General features: G+C 42.7%; 1 non-coding gene across 1 annotated transcript; it reads right to left on the bottom strand.

Moving 5' to 3' along the window:
• Nucleotides 1–7,788: 7,788 nt before the first annotated feature.
• trnat-ugu (transfer RNA threonine (anticodon UGU)) lies at nucleotides 7,789–7,861 on the bottom strand. The gene has a single exon. It is a non-coding gene; the product is annotated as a tRNA-Thr (tRNA).
• Nucleotides 7,862–15,886: the final 8,025 nt, after the last annotated feature.

The raw sequence follows: 15,886 nt of genomic DNA, 5'->3' as shown, positions 1-15,886 counted from the left end.
GTTGTTATTTTGCCCTCAGATGCAACTCGAGGTGGGACATTTGGAAAATAAAACATGTCTTTGGTTAAAAGGTTGCAGAGACATTCAGGGAAAAAAGTTTCAAGTCCTCAGAAAAACATTTTCACTGATAAGAAGTGAAGTTTTAAAATTTGAACTCATCCGTGGTGTTCAAAGTCTGTTAGTATAAACTGTACAGAACATTAACTTCCTGCATATTAACTGACAGAACAGTGCACGCCCGGGATCAGCGAAGACATATTAGGATATAAAAATGACTGAGCTGAGCTGTTAACCTTCAGTATGTTTTTCTTCTCTCTCAGTTGAATCAAAGTTGAAATTAATATTCTGCCGTTTTCTCCACGCGGTGTCAGGTGTGGTTTTCAGCTTATTCCTGCGCTAAAGTGAACCGACAGCGCGGAGACTGCTTTAAATCCTCAGTCTTGTACGTTGAGGTAATAATGGAGTAATTGTGGCTCGGGGGGGTGGGGGGGGGGGGGGGGGGCGGCGGGCTGATTGACAGCTCATTTAAACAGACACGGTGAAAAGGATGAGAGACGAGATTCAGAAACAGGAAGTTAATGAAGCTGGAGGGATGAGCGACAGCTACAACATCACTGATACACTCGTCTGTCTCTGTGTAATTGAAACCTCATTTAGTAAAACACGGCGATGCTGATTCACCCGTTTTCTCTCACACAAAGGACTACAGAGAAAAAGATTCAATTTACCTGAAAACAAACAATCAGAGGGCCTTGTGGCCGACACGAGTGGAATATATGAATATATGGAGATTATGTGTCTCAGATGGACTTCCAGAGGGTCCAGTGGTCATTGAGGTGCCTTCAGGAACCATTGTAGAATAATTTTATTACCACTGAAGTGTTTGTAGGCCCTGTATGCATCCTTGAGGAGGTTCAAAGAGTCACTGGGCATAGAGGGCCTTGAGGAGGTTTTGGCCTTGAAGGACTCCTTGGGGAGGTATCAGGAGTCACTGGAGGAGCTGTAGGCGGCTTTAAGGGAGGATACAAGGGCATTTAAGGGGTTGCAGACCTTCTAGGCATCATTTAGGAGCTTTCAGGAGCCATTCAAGACATATAGAAGGACCTTGAAGATATTTTAGGGCTCCAAAAGGGGTTAAAGGCCTTGTAGGCATCCTTAGGGGGGTTTCAGGACCCATTGGTAAAGGCGTACAGGGCCTTGAAGTGCTTTTATGGCTATTGAAGGGGTTTGGGCCTGGATGGACTCTTTGAGGCAGTATCAGGAATCACTGGGAGTCATTGGAGAGGCTGTAGAGCGCCAAAGAAGTCCTGTGGCCATTGAAGGAAGACGGACTTCGTAGGTTTCCTTGAGAAGGTTTCAGGAGACAATGGAGAGGTCATGCAGTGCCATGAAGAGGTTTTATGGTCCTCAAAGAGGTTGGAAGCCTAAAACATGTCATTAAGGTGGTTTCAGGAGTCATCTGAGGACCTTGAAAAGGTTTTGTGGCCATTTCATCTTTTGAAGACCAAGTAGGTGTCTGGAGTCATTGGAGAGGTTTCAGAGCCCTTTTAGGAGGTTCTTCAACCATTGAACGGGGTTCAAGCTTTGTAGGTGTCGCCAATGATGTGTCAAGAGTTATTTGAGATGTTGTAGAGGGTCCTGAAGAGGTTTCATGGCTAGCATGGGGGTTGTAGGCCTTGAAGGTGCTCTTCTGGATGTTTCAGGAATCATTAAAAAGGTTTTAGGCCTTGGATGGGTTTTATTTCCACTGCAGGTGTGAAAGACTTTCTTGTAGGAGTGCTTGAGGAGGAGAGGTTGTAGAAGGCCTTGAGGATTTTTTATGGCTATTGAAGGGGTTCTGGCCTTGTAGGCATTTAAAATTCACTCTCTCAGCACCATGAATTTCTTCTCCAAATTTCAGACCAACAAAACCACAAATAACTGATGGTGGAAATGTCAGGGCAAACGGCAAAGTCGATAGGATTAATCCTTTAGGGACCATGAATGTCTGCGCTACATTGCAAGGTGATCCATCCACATTCTGAAGACACATTTCAGTCTGAACTTAAGTGGTGGGCCAACCAACAGACTGGTAAAGCAGCAACTGAACCAACCAACGTAGACAGACAGTATCACAAGGACGATGAACAAAATGATTTCTCACATGTTCTACTTCTCTGCTGTTTGGTCCAAGCACTCACAGCTCCAGTATCTTCTGTATTCAGATCCTTTACTTAGTGAAAGTGCTCACACTGCCCTGCGAGTTGTATTTGTCAGACAGGAAGCTGTGATGTTTCTCTCGACCTGAGAGCTGCTGTTATGACAGTTTCCACGTCTCATTATGCAAAATACAAAAACACACGAAAACTCTCCATCCAAGTAATTAGCGTAAATCCATCGTTAGCCGGTGTGTGTGCAGAGCGGCTGTTTCCTGGACATTTTAAAGGCTTATTGAAATCCAAGTCGAGTTAATTAAAGTGGCATGCAGGTAAGCTGGCTCAGAACTGGTTTGATAGCTTCGGGTTCACAGTTGGAAAAGGTCGACACGATTCATTTTTGTCTTTACGTGCTGTTTGCAGTGAGAAGGGTAACCGCTGACACGTGATGAGTTTAGAGTCAGACAGGCAGAGACAGACACACCTTTGAAGCACAGAAAAAAGACAGCAGAAGTCAGAGAGACAGACGGGCTGACAGTGAGACAGAGAGACAGACATCCACACAAAGTTAATCTGTGTGAGATAAGACTCTCTAAGTCTTTGAGCTCTGGAGGAAATCTGAAATCCAGACCATCATATTTCCATAATCTGCCTCGTTTTCTAACCAACCAACCCCGGCAAACTCATCTCCATTCCCATCATGCACCTGGCCTCTGACACATTACCATAATCCATTCAGCCCGTACAGACTTTCAGCTGCAGTGTTTGCGAGGATGCACGTCGCGAGGTTCTGCTTATGATGCACTTTAGAAACTGACAGGAAATTGCAGCAAACAAAAACAGAAGAGTTTGCCAAACAAAACTTAAAGAGAGATTTAGGTTTGTTTTATGTGGATTGAAGCAATAAACTCCTCAGTGTATTCTATACTGACAGAGAGAGCTGAGTTGTCCTGCTCATGTAGCCATAGCAGCAGGGCCTACATGTACCAGGATGCATTGCACACGAGCAGCAGCAGCCTTGGCCTTGCTCTGCTGAATTTATGTGGTTTTTTAATCTGGTTTAAGAACAAACGATGTAACATGTATCTCAACATCTTCTGCACACATGTTTTGGGATGCTATTGTCGTGTGTGTCACAGTTTTGTAGCTAGCATGCTGTAAAAGCATGAGCAGAGATGATAAGTCCAAGCTTAAATAGTCTGATGTTCTCGTGTGCCACAGAGTTTAAAGATTCGGTCCTGGTACCAGAAGGACAACAGATTTTGCACCTGTGAGAGACAGAGACGACTTACTTGGATAGAAGAGATACAAATTCTAATTTCAGTCATTCACAGCTGAAACTATCAAGTGGCCATTTGCTAACTCCTTCAAAGAGCAACTGTCCAATCAAAGCTTTGTCACTACTGGGACAAATAAAGTGTTTCCCTTCTTCATGCACCCTGAAGTAGTGTAATACCCACTCATATATTTAGCCGAACAATGTTACTCTGTATTTAAAGAGTTTGATGTCCAGTTTCTTTCCAAATCCAGAAATTGCAAAACAAAAGCAGAATCAACAAACGGGTTTACTGCCTGTAGGAACCACGTTTAATGCTGCGTTGCAGGGACACTACAGCCTGATTTTACTTCGTTTCCCCGTAAAGTGCATATTTAAAACTCCTTATGGGTTTGTTGTTGTAGAATAAATCAGCTGTATGGGTGGAGGAAGTACTTAGATCTTTTGCTGAAGTAAAGGAAACAGTGCCGCAGTGTAGAAACGCTCTGTTAAAGTCAAGTTGGAAAGTACAAGCACAAGTGTAATATAACGCCCTCCTCTGCATATAGACACTTAACGCTGCAGTAAGTTAAACACACGAGTGATTCTAACGCATGTGCAGCCGTCAGTCAGTCACACATGTCCACAGCTCTCTGGATTGTCAGCAGTTTCCACTGCAGCGCCTCACATTAATGATGCATGAAGCCAAAGTCTGTTTAAGCTGATTTACACAAACTTCCTCCTCTGATGGCGAGCGGCGTTTCTGCAGCTGCCAGCAGCTTCGGTCTGGATCGCTCTCTGCTGTTCGCTCCGTGTTGTTCGGTTTCAGCCGACTCATCGCGGCCCAGCCTGAGTGATATCTGCATAATCTTTATTCTGTCTTTGTGATGAGCTCCGGCACGGACTCAGAAACTGAAGAGAAGTTTGTTTCAGAAAGAGATGGACGTGATTTTATCTGTTTGCTAGGTTAATGTGCTTAACATGCTCGATAAACTAGTGTCACGTTTATGGAGACGTAAATGTAGGTGTGTCAGGAGTTGGATGGAGACGTGAAAAGGCTTCTGTTTGAGTTTGTTATCACAGACTGTGTATCGGAAGTGGACGTATCCCCCCCATGACATTTCATCGCCATGAGTTCTGCTTTTATGTCGAGTTTGCAATCCTGCTAATGGTGCAGTAGCTGCCAGCCTATGGTAACGTTGATTGTTGTGAGGGCGGCGGCTGCACTGGAGATCATGACAGTGCATGTCCGTTGGAAATTTTTTTTAAAAACCCAAATATGTTTTGTTTTTTTAAAGATTTTTTTGGGCTTTTTTGCCTTTATTAGACAGGACAGCTGAAGTGAGGCAGGGCATGTGGGGAGTAGAGGGTGGGGGTTGACCCGGCAGGCCGGGAGTCGAGCCTGTGATCAGTGCGTCGAGGACCGTAGCCTCTGCATATGGCCGCCTGCTCTACCAGCTGAGCTAAACCAACACCCCCCCAAAAAAACCTATAAAATTTTACATAAAAATATTAATATAAAATATTAGCAGCAATGTAATGAGGTGTGTCTTATTTGTCCAAGTGAGTGTTAACATCTGACATTGATTCGAGGACACTAGGTCACATGACATGACAGCTGTTGAATATCAGCATTTTTATACTCACATTTTTAATGCAGGACTTTTTCGACAGTGTGGTCTGAATACTTCCTCCACAACCTTTTTACAAGAGCTTTGTCTTAGTTTGTTGCCCTGTTGTTTTTTCAAAGCAAACCGCAGACGAGGGAGAGAGAGAGAGAGAGAGAGAGAGAGAGAGAGAGAGAGAGAGAGAGAGAGGAGAGAGTTAAATGGAAACGTTGAGAGTAAATTGTCTGTTTCCTCGGAGGAGTGGAGACACTGGGCGCCGACAGACTCTGTGAGTGTGTTGTGTAATAATTATGTCAGCAGTCACAGTTGATGGATGATTAAGGTTTCTATCTGCAGCCAGAGGCACAGTGCTGACTTCACTGCTGTGTGAGTGTCAGCCGGAGCCTGTGTGAGCAATTACAGAGGTACAATAACTGTCTGTCTCTGCGTTTGTACTTTCAACTGTGCGGAGTGAAGACAAAGAGACTTCAACGTGGAACTGACTTCACTGCAGCGGGACAGGACGGTGTTCGAGTTAGAGAGGAGATTCAACCAGCAACAAAATGATTCACGCAGAAAAATACCTTTTAGGACCATTGTTTGGGGGGAAAGTGTAAAGGCAGAATAATTTAGGATAAAGTGATGGAAATGTTTTCATTCAGTATCCTAACACGCTGATTGATGAATAACTTCAGCTCATCTACATCCTCCTTGGACACGTTAAAGTGGACAGTTCAGGCAGATCATTAACTCTGATTGAGATACTGTGAAAAATACCTGCAGATGTTGCAGACGTTCTTGGAATGTGTAGCCAGCGCTGGTATTTGTAGTTCAGTTTCTAGCCTGTGGCCTGGAAGAACTACAGACGACTCCATCTTGGATTTCTAGCCTCTGACCTCGCTGAAGTTTTTCCTAATAACATTACAAACAGAGAAAATGGCATCACAAAATATAATTACATTTTAAATGCATTGCAAATGTACATACAGGGACGTATTTAACAGAATATTGGTTGATGCTCTACAGCAAAGTTTCACACCTGAACCTGCCCCTCTCCTCCTCGTGAGCACTCACATTCAGCAGTGAAGCTTCCCCACATCGCCGAGAGGTGTGACAGCTCCAAGCACCATCAGAATCATTGGTTATTAATAAATACTTAATGCTGTTGACGGTGTGGTCCTTGCTAGTGAACGTACAGCTGAAGAAATTCAGACTGAGGCTTGTACGCAATGCATCCTGGTATATGTAGGCACTTTAGACCCCTGTGGACCTTTCCTGGTGCTTCCATGTTTGTGCCTTTATTAAAGGTCGTTATAAAACAGACTATTGTCTCAGTGTGAGCTACAACAGCAGACGAGCCAATCAGAGAGAAGATTGATTTCTCTTAATGTAACAGCTGGTTCATAATGTGGAGCAGATTGTTGACAGAATTTAAAACTGTTGTAGCTGGAGTCCTGGTTATCACAGCTCCGTCTCAGCAGGGAGAGCTGATTCTGTGTGTGTGTGTGCATGTGTGCGTGTGTGTGTGTGTGTGCATGTGTGTGTGTGTGTGTGTGTGTGCAGACCTGTAACCAGGTTTAAAAAGGTTTATTTAGAGTGTGAACGCCTCGTGCATGTTTACTGTGCTGCTCAATCCTCACATACGAGTAATCCAAACTACAGGGAGCTGCTGGTGTGTGTGTTAGCTTTATTATCTGTGTGTGTGTGTCTGTGTGTGTTTCAGAGAGTGTGTGTTTGTGTGCTCCAGGGTAAATAGCTTCTGATTTGTACTGTGACTCTGCAGCCTTCAATTCTATTTTCTCTCAATGTCACTGTCTCTCTCTCTCTCGCTGTGTGTGTGTGTGTGTGTGTGTGTGTGTGTGTGTGTGTGTGTGTGTGTGTGTTCAGAGTTTCATGTCAGGTTATAATCCTGTCAGGCTCAGAAACCTGAACTGACATGAATGAGAGGAAAGAGACAGAGAGAGAGAGAGGTGAATGACAGTCTCTCTCTCTCTCTCTCTCCGGGGTTACCATGCAACAGACCTGTCCCAGTTACCACAGCAACAGGTTGGAAACCGGCTGCCTCTGTGCCCTTGAGCATAAAGAGAAACAGCACACAGCTTTAATAAAAACAGAAGAAGAAGAAGAGTCTTTGAGAGGAGCTCTGAAACGGCAAAAAAATTAACTAAAGACTCAAAAACGGACACTGACAGTTTTATCAGTTACAGATGATTACTTAACTTAAAGTGATAATCTGGAAGATCTCAGTTTCGTTCTCTTTGGCGCCACCTGTGGCGATAAACGGTAATTACAGGAGCACATTTCCCAGATATCCACACAGTGCTGCATGTGTGACGTCCACGGTTGGCTCCGGTTGTAACTCTTGATTTTCCTTTTCAGACAGTTTGCTTCATCTGAGCGTCGAGTTTGTTTCTTTTTACTCGCAACACTTGCAGAGAGAGCAAAAGCAGCCGCTTAGCTCCGCCTACCCTCTCTGGCAGACCAACCACTGCTGGCTGATGGAAAACGCGTCACTAACTGGGCGCCGCTTGTGTTTTTTTCCCGCTTCAGTCACATGGTGTAAATATCTGCCTCCAAAACAAACCAAACCAATAAACCACCTCTTCTGACCTCTTCTGACCTCCGCACCAAACTTCATTCAGATTTTAAGCACTTTAAAGACGTCACACCTTGCTGCTGTAGTTCCTACGTGTCAAACACGATCAAGTATTTCAGGTTTAACGTGTTTACAGTAAGTGCTCATGTATTGATGACCTTTGACCTTACGGGAGCAAACACTGAAAATGTTTGAAGGCCCCAGCGAGAATTGAACTCGCGACCCCTGGTTTACAAGACCAGTGCTCTAACCCCTGAGCTATGGAGCCCTGTGACAGACGCATCAGGGACACACCCTTATTTACATAACCACCTGTTGTGACTCGTTGACTCACTCTGAAGCTGAACGACAAACAAAAGGTGAAGATGCTGCATGTGTGACGTCCACGGTCGGCTCCGGTTGTAACTCTTGATTTTCCTGGCTGACGGTCGCTTTCCTTTTCAGACTGTTTGCTTCATCTGAGCGTCGAGTTTGTTTCTTCTTCTTTGGATTTTCACTTCTTGTTGAAGTTGTATCTGTAGTCATCCATCTTTTCTTTGTTTGTTCAGCCATAGTAGATTACTGTTTACTCGCAACACTTGCAGAGAGCGGAAAAGCAGCCGCTTAGCTCCGCCTACCCTCTCTGGCAGACCAACCACTGCTGGCTGATGGAAAACACGTCACTAACTGGGCGCTGCTTGAGGTCGCCACAGACACCCAGTCTGTAATACTGCAAATGCAAAGGCTTTCATCAGTGGGCCATAGACTCAAACTACATTGTGTTACCTCATTTGGCGATAGATAGAGACTTAACAGACATTTATTTACATAAAAATCTTTGAGATGATTACTTTAAGTCTAAAACTGTCAGAAATACCAGCTGTGATTATCTGCGCCCTCATGCCTCGTGCCACGTCACGCCCTCTCATGTGACATTGCTTAAATATCAAACTAAAAAAGTGTCTTAAAAAGGAGATGATAAACTATCTCAAAACATCAGACTTACGACTCTAACATCAAGTCGTCAAACTGGACTCTAAAACTGACAGAAATATGAGGAAAAATGGACAAATCTAAAAAAGATAAAAATATCAAAGCGGAGATGATAAAAGCCGAAGAAACATCTCACAAAATAAAAAGCGTTCAGAGAAATGGAAATGTCATCAGAAGTCATCAGGATGTTCGACACAGCGAATAAGACACGAGTTTAAAGTCTCCTCCGTGTCTCTAATGAGAAGGTTCAGTCCTGTGTGGTAATAAAAGGGCTGAGAGACGGAATACGAAACCCTCTATTCCCCTGCTGTCACCGTGTGTGTGTGTGTGTGTGTGTGCGGCATATTAGCATATCAATGGTTCCCTCCTGATAGCTTCCACCTACCTCTTCTGTCCCTTTCTGTCGAGACGCAATTGTGGCTGATAATCAGAGGAGCCCACCACACAAACACATACAAACAAACACACACACAAACACACACACACACGCACACACACACACACACACACACACACACACACGGGGGATGTGGAGCTGAGCAGGTTAATGTGGAAGCCGCCGAGAAACTCACTTGTCAAGGTGAAGACAAAATAAAATGATTTGCTGAAGAGAGAAATCTGAAAAAAAGGGAGAGAGACAGAACAAAATGGTGCGACAGGCAGAGAGACAGACGGGTTTAAATGTGCAATAACTGATCTTATTGGCCACATGGGGGCAGCAGAAACAAGTTGGGAACATAATATTGACGCATCATCAACCACAGACTGTTTTAAAAGATGGCCGACATGACAGCTCCCTAAAAGTGGAGCCAAACCCTCTCTATCGCCCCCTGCTGACTGGCTGCAGTATAGCTCATAAAGCCCGCCTCCTCCATGTTAACAGATGGGACATGAGTCAAACTATAAAATCAAAATACACGTCAAATACATTTTTCTCAAACATGGTTTTTGTCATTATAGTTAGTTCTTATCATGCTGATTTATGTCCACGTGTTCATTTTTTAATTTACTTTTAATTAGTTATTTGATGCTATAAAAAGGGGGTGTGGCCTCATGATTGACAGCTCTGTGGACAGATGGGGCTCCTGCAGAAAATGAAACATATTTTTTTAAAGCATCTTTGTTGCATTTTCTAGAATAATTTCTTGCTTTTTATTTCGCCGTCCGAAATCTACAGTACAGGCTGCTCGCTGTTAAAAATAGACTGTAAGAATTACAGTGTGGGAGTCATACACAGAATATTTCACCTTTTCACCAAAGCTTCAAAGTGAAAAATGAGTCACAAACTTCTTCACAGGTAATCAAACATGCTCACTACAGCATGTATGGATGAGTTTTTAAAAGTTTTTAAGGAGACTTTATCTGGCTGGGAACATTTGTACGCTCATTAATTAACACGAGTCTCTGACACTCTTACAGCATATAAGAGGGAGAATCTTGCATGTCTCAGTCACATTGTCTGTCCTGTAAATATAGTTAGTGTGAAAGTGTGTGTGTGTGTGTGTGTGTGTGTGATTAAATATAATTGGCTCCTGCAGGAATTCACCACTTTGTCTTCTTCCAGCAGAATTCACAGAATTCTTTGAGCTGCAAAAGGCAGCGTCCAATCAAATGACTGCTGGAGGGTTTGACCAATTAGCATCTTTTATTTATTGCTAATGAGGCTCGTTAAGAAGACATGCAGGTGACAGACAGACTGACAGACAGACTCTGTAACTAATTAGAGTCTCAAAAAAGTCAAAAACCAGCCTCATTAGCATGTCTTCCTGTTTGTGCTGTTACTAAACATCAATTAGCCCCGCCCCTTTTATTATCTGGGTCATGTGATTGATCTAGGAGGAACTCTTTAGCGTGTTAGCATCAATCTAATTAAGAAGGTCAAACTGAAACGAGGAGCCGCGAGGAACATTAGAGACTAACTGAGATTCTTCTTCTGCTCAGTCCATCAATTATTTCCGTTTCTCTCAGCCAATCAGATCCTCCAGTTGACTCGTCGTAACCAATCACAGAGCAGATCCATCAATGTAATGAACTCTGCCGGGTGTGTGTGTGTGTGTGTGTTTCATTTCACAGATGGGATTGGTCGCTATTGTTTCATATTTCCACTCAAGCCTGAGTTCATATGTCTCACACACGCACGCACGCACGCACGCACGCACACACACACACACACACACACACACACACACACACAATTGTGTATTGCCAGCAAACTGAGGTCTGCAACAGTCTTTTAAGATTCACTTACAGTAACTTAATTTTCTAGATTAAAGTCGTCAATTTACAAGAATAAAACCTGAAATATTCTCTGAGATTAAAGTTGTAAATTTACAAGACAAAAACTCAAACAGTCAGAGTCATAAACCTGTGAGAAAAGTCTTAAATTTCTGAGACAAAAAGTTCTTATTCTTTGGGATTAAAGAGGCAGATTTGCTAGAAGGGGGAAATATTAGAAAAGGAAAATATCTAACGTTTTTTGATTCAATTTACGTCAATTTAAGAGACAAAACAAAGAATATTCTCTGTATTATTACCGTTGTAAATCTACGAGAAAAACTCAGCAGTGTACGTGAAACAATAACTGAAACAATCCCCAAATGATGACGTCATAAACGTGCTTAAAGTCTCAAATTAAGAAGACAACAAATGTGTCTTTGGGATTAAAGAGGCAAATTTGCAAGAAGGAGGAAAATATTACAAAAGAAAGAATTCTAAATTTTCTTGATTAAAGTTCCGTCAATTTACGAGACAACACAAAGAATATTCTCTGTATTCTTGACGTTGTAAATGTACGTGAAAACAAAACATTCCCCCAAAGTAAAGAGTCGTAAACCTGCGAGAAAAGTCTGAAATTTACAAAAAGTTTATATTCTTTGGGATTAAAGTAGCAAATTTGTGAGATAAAAACTCAAATATTTTCTAAATATACAGATCATTTGTGAGAATAATTACATGAGAGTGAAGTCGTGAATAAAACATTCGTGACTTTACAATTTGAGACTTAAATTTTTCCCGTAAATGTTTTTATCCCAGAGAATGTCGCAGGTTTGTCCAGTAAAATTATAACTTTAGTTTTTGTCTTTAAACAAACCGTCCATCTCTGCAGCTCCACGAGTTCTTTAAACCGACACTGGCCCTAATACGACATCGTGTAATCCAGCCTTCTGTAAAAGGAACGCACTTTATCTGACATGGTTCTGCTTTCAGACGCACCAAAACAAACACGCTGATGAAACATTGAAGTTCTTAAAAGCCTTCTCGGAGCGGCTCTCGTGTTTTACTGTTGTTCTGAATAAAACTGTGACAACAACAAAAAACAGCAGATCAAATATTGAAGATGAAGTCTGGTGATCTTATAGATCCCATAAACAATAACAATGAAGGCTTCTAACTGGGGTATTTTTATACATTAGGTGTCACTTCCCCCCCTGTAAAGAGATGTACTCCGTGTGTGTGTGTGTGTGTGTGTGTGCGTGTGTGTGTGTGATTAAATATAATTGGCTCCTGCAGGAATTCACCATTTTATCTATCTTTGAGCAGCAGCAGACAGACGGCGACCAATCAGCGTGTTTCATTATCTGCTAATAAGCCTCGATTCTTCTACGAACTATTGATTATGTGATTTGTTGTACCGGACAATTTCTTCTACCTGCTGCAGCTCAGGTGTCTGAGGACATCGACTGACAGCTCATGTGTGATGCGTCGTCGACTCTTCAGCATTATTTTTGTCCAAAAGCTATTAAAGACACGTCAAAGAGGCACGGCCGAAATCTTTATAAACACACACCGTGTTGTTTATCCAACATTAAATATGACTTTCAAAATAAAGCGTCTGGTTGGACTGTCAAAAAAGGTGTCAGGTGAGCCACGATGATATGCAACGTGAGGTTACAACTTATAATCTAAATGGTTAACTGACATATAAGTAAAGTTTGGTTAGCCTTTCAAAATAAAGCAGTTACATTTGAAACTATAAACAAGCATTATCAGGTTAGACTTTCAAAATAAAGAGCTAAAGTCTGGTTGGACGTGCGGTCAAGTTAGCAGTTAAAATATGCAACATGAGGTCACACTTTCAAATCAAAGCGCTACAGTTAGCATTGATGTAAGTATATATGCAATGTCTGGTTACACTTTAAAAATAGAGCTGTCAAGTTAAAGATGATAAATGTGTTGGTTAGCATTTCAAATGAAACAGGTCAATTAGAAACTATGAATAGACTTAGGTCAGCCATGTAGTTCTGCAGAGTCCTGTTGGGTTTTCAAAATAAAGCGGTCCAATATGCTGTAATAAATGTGATGTCTAGTCAGACTTTCAAAATAAAGCACTCAAGTTAGCAAAGCCCGGCTGAGTTGCTATGAAAAAACAGAAATGTCCAGTTAGACTTACAAAGTAAAGCGGTCGAGTTAACAATAATAAATAAGCAACTTCTGCTTTGGCTTTCAAAATAAAGCTGTAAAGTTAGCTATGCTAAATATGCAACATCAGGTTGGACTTCCCAAATAAAGCATGGTAATAACTTAGCAACGTCCACATAGACTTTCAAAATGAAATGGTCTAGTTAGCAATAACGATTTGTGTAGACTCATTCATACATCACGCAAGAGGAAGGCATCCAGGTTTGAAGATTAAGAGAGATGAGGAACGTCACATTCAAACGTCGGCTAAAAGCAAAATAATCTTTTTTTTTCTTTAAACCTTCGTCCTCATTTTTTCACATGTATCAGTGTTTATACAAATATCACTTCCTGTGAAAAAAGGAGACGAAAACAGACTTTGAAAAAGCGGAGAAATCCTTTAACCCTGTACTTTAAACACACACACACACACACACACAAACACACACACACGCACACACACACACACGCACACGCACACGCACACACGCACACACAGGAGCTGGAGTCTGTGGAGAGGAAACATCATTTATTCAATATTCCATTACCTTCTCATTTGAGGCGAGGGACTCATTTATTCTCATCAGGAGAGCGAGAGGGAAACAGGATATTGTGTATTAACTCCATCAGCGTAACGAGGTGGAGCTTTTATATAAAGTTTATGATGAAAAGGGCGCGTGCTCGAGTGTGTGTGTGTGTGTGTGTGTGTGTGTGTGAAGGAAGACAGTGAGGGCGGAGTCTGTTTGTCTGAGGTAACATGTCTGCAGCTCTGCCAGCAGCCACCGGGGGGCGGTGTGCTTCTGTCCATCAACACAAACAGCTTCCTGTATACAGCTCAGATTTAAGTGTTCCCTTCCTGCCTGCATACCTCCTTGTCTCCTTCCCTACCCCCACTTTTGTTTCTCACTTCCTCCTTTTCTTGATCACTCCTTTCTTTTTTCCTTTCTTACTTCCTTCCTTTATTCCTCTCCCTTCCCTTCTCCACTTCCTTTCTTGCCTTTCTTCTTACGTCCTTGTTTCCTTCTGTATCCACTCCTATCTGTGTATCCTTCCTTACCTCCTCTCTTCCTCCTTTTCTCTTCTGTACATCAGCCTCTTCCCTTCTTTCTTACCTTCCTTCTGCTTTTTTCCTTTCTCCCTCATTTCCTCACTTACCACCTTACTTCCTCCCTTCCTTATGTGGCTCATCGTTTCCTTTTCTAATTCTTCACTTCCTTTTGAGACTCCCCAAATCCTAATAATCTCTCCTTCTTCCTGTTCTCCTCCTTTCCTTTCCCACATCCTTATTTCTGCTTTCCTTCTTTCCTTACCTGCCAACTGCTTCTCTGTCTTTCTTCCTCCTGCTTTCCTCCATCTCTTATCACCTTTCTTGTTTCCTTACCTAATATTCAAACATCCTCTATGTCCTCTCCTTTCCTTCCATGTGTCCTCCTTTCCTAGTTTCCTAACCTGCCTCCTAGTTTCCCGTCTTCACTGCTCCTCTTTTCTTTGTTTCATTCTTCACCTCCACTTGTCCCCTTGGTTTCCTCCTATAATTTCCTTGTTCTTTGCTTCCTTATTTCCTTTTAAATTTCCTTTCGACTGCCACCTTACCTCATATGACCCTCCTCCCTTCCTCTTTCCTTTACTAACCCCTTAATTCCTCACTTCATCCCCTACTTCCTCATTTCTATTTAAACTGTCTCCTTTGTTTCCTTTGTTCAGCCTCCATCCTCTCCATTCCTATCTCCTCATATTTTCGTTTCCTTCCTTCCTTCCTTTCTCATTTTAATACGTCTCCTCTTGGCCTCCTTTCCTTCTCTACCTTCTTGTGGCCTAATCATTTCAATCTCTTCCTTACCTCCTTGTCTTCCCTGCTCCATCATTACACCATCATTTTCTCATTTCCGAATTTCCAGTTCCTAATTCCTCCCCCTCCTCCTCCTCCTCCTCCTCTCTTTCTGTCCAGATTAATAATCTGACTTCCTGCAGATAAATGGTCGAGTCTGAACAGATGGGTGGCCTAGTTTCAGCCTCTCTCCTCCTCTTATCGATTCCTCCATCCTTGTATCAATGACCCATCGTTCATCCTTCAGTCTGTGTGGAACAGAACAAAGAGGAGGAGGAGGAGGAGGAGGAGGAGGAGAGACTCAGTAAAGTACTTGGCTGTTGTTTTTTCAGTCTGAGGTTTAAACTTCATTGGAACAGGAATTGTCTCCGTGGCTGTCGGTGGATCTCTGCGGCTGCTGATGTTATTTAAATGCAGTTGAAGCATGAAGCTCTCACTCAGTCGCTGCTTCACCGACTCTCTGACACGATGAAATTTCATTATTCAGAGAAAGTTCCCCAGAACTCCTCAGTGTGATGTTACAGCTGGAGAGACTGATGACATTCAGTGTCGAACTTTTGCGGTTTCAGGGTCTGAATCACGTCTGCTGCAAATCTGCTGTTTACCGAATCCAAACACACAAACTGAAGGTTTAAACCGTCACAGTGTCCGTGCTGGTCGTCATGACATTTCAATACATTTGAACGGACAGTTCAACATGACAAAGAGAAGCAAAGATTATAAAGGTCACAAATGCCACTCTGGGGAGAGTTCATCAAAGCCCCTTCAGAAGCCCCGCCCCTAAATCATGGTCGCACATCGCCCAGGAAACAATCTCTGAACCCATCGGCTGTCGTCTGCGAACTTTTCAGGCTTTCTGGTTCAGCCAGCGGTTAGTGCTAAACGACTTCCAGCCCAGACTTCCTCCTCCGTGCGCTGCATTGTTTACAGTCCAGTTAGCAGCTCGAGAAGCGACCGTGTGTTCAGATCAGAGTGAGTCTCTTGGTTCATTCCATCCCCATAACAAGTCAGAGTGGAGCCTGGTCAGGTCTCAAAACGACTTTAAAATGAGACGTGTGTTGAACGGAGGTCAGATCCATCGTTTCTGATGCATTC

The sequence above is a fragment of the Semicossyphus pulcher genome, unplaced genomic scaffold (assembly GCF_022749685.1).
Source record: "Semicossyphus pulcher isolate SPU_LCO1_2020_fin unplaced genomic scaffold, fSemPul1.0.p SCAF_20, whole genome shotgun sequence".
NCBI lineage: Eukaryota > Metazoa > Chordata > Actinopteri > Labriformes > Labridae > Semicossyphus > Semicossyphus pulcher.
This window is presented reverse-complemented; position numbering and strand designations above follow the sequence as displayed.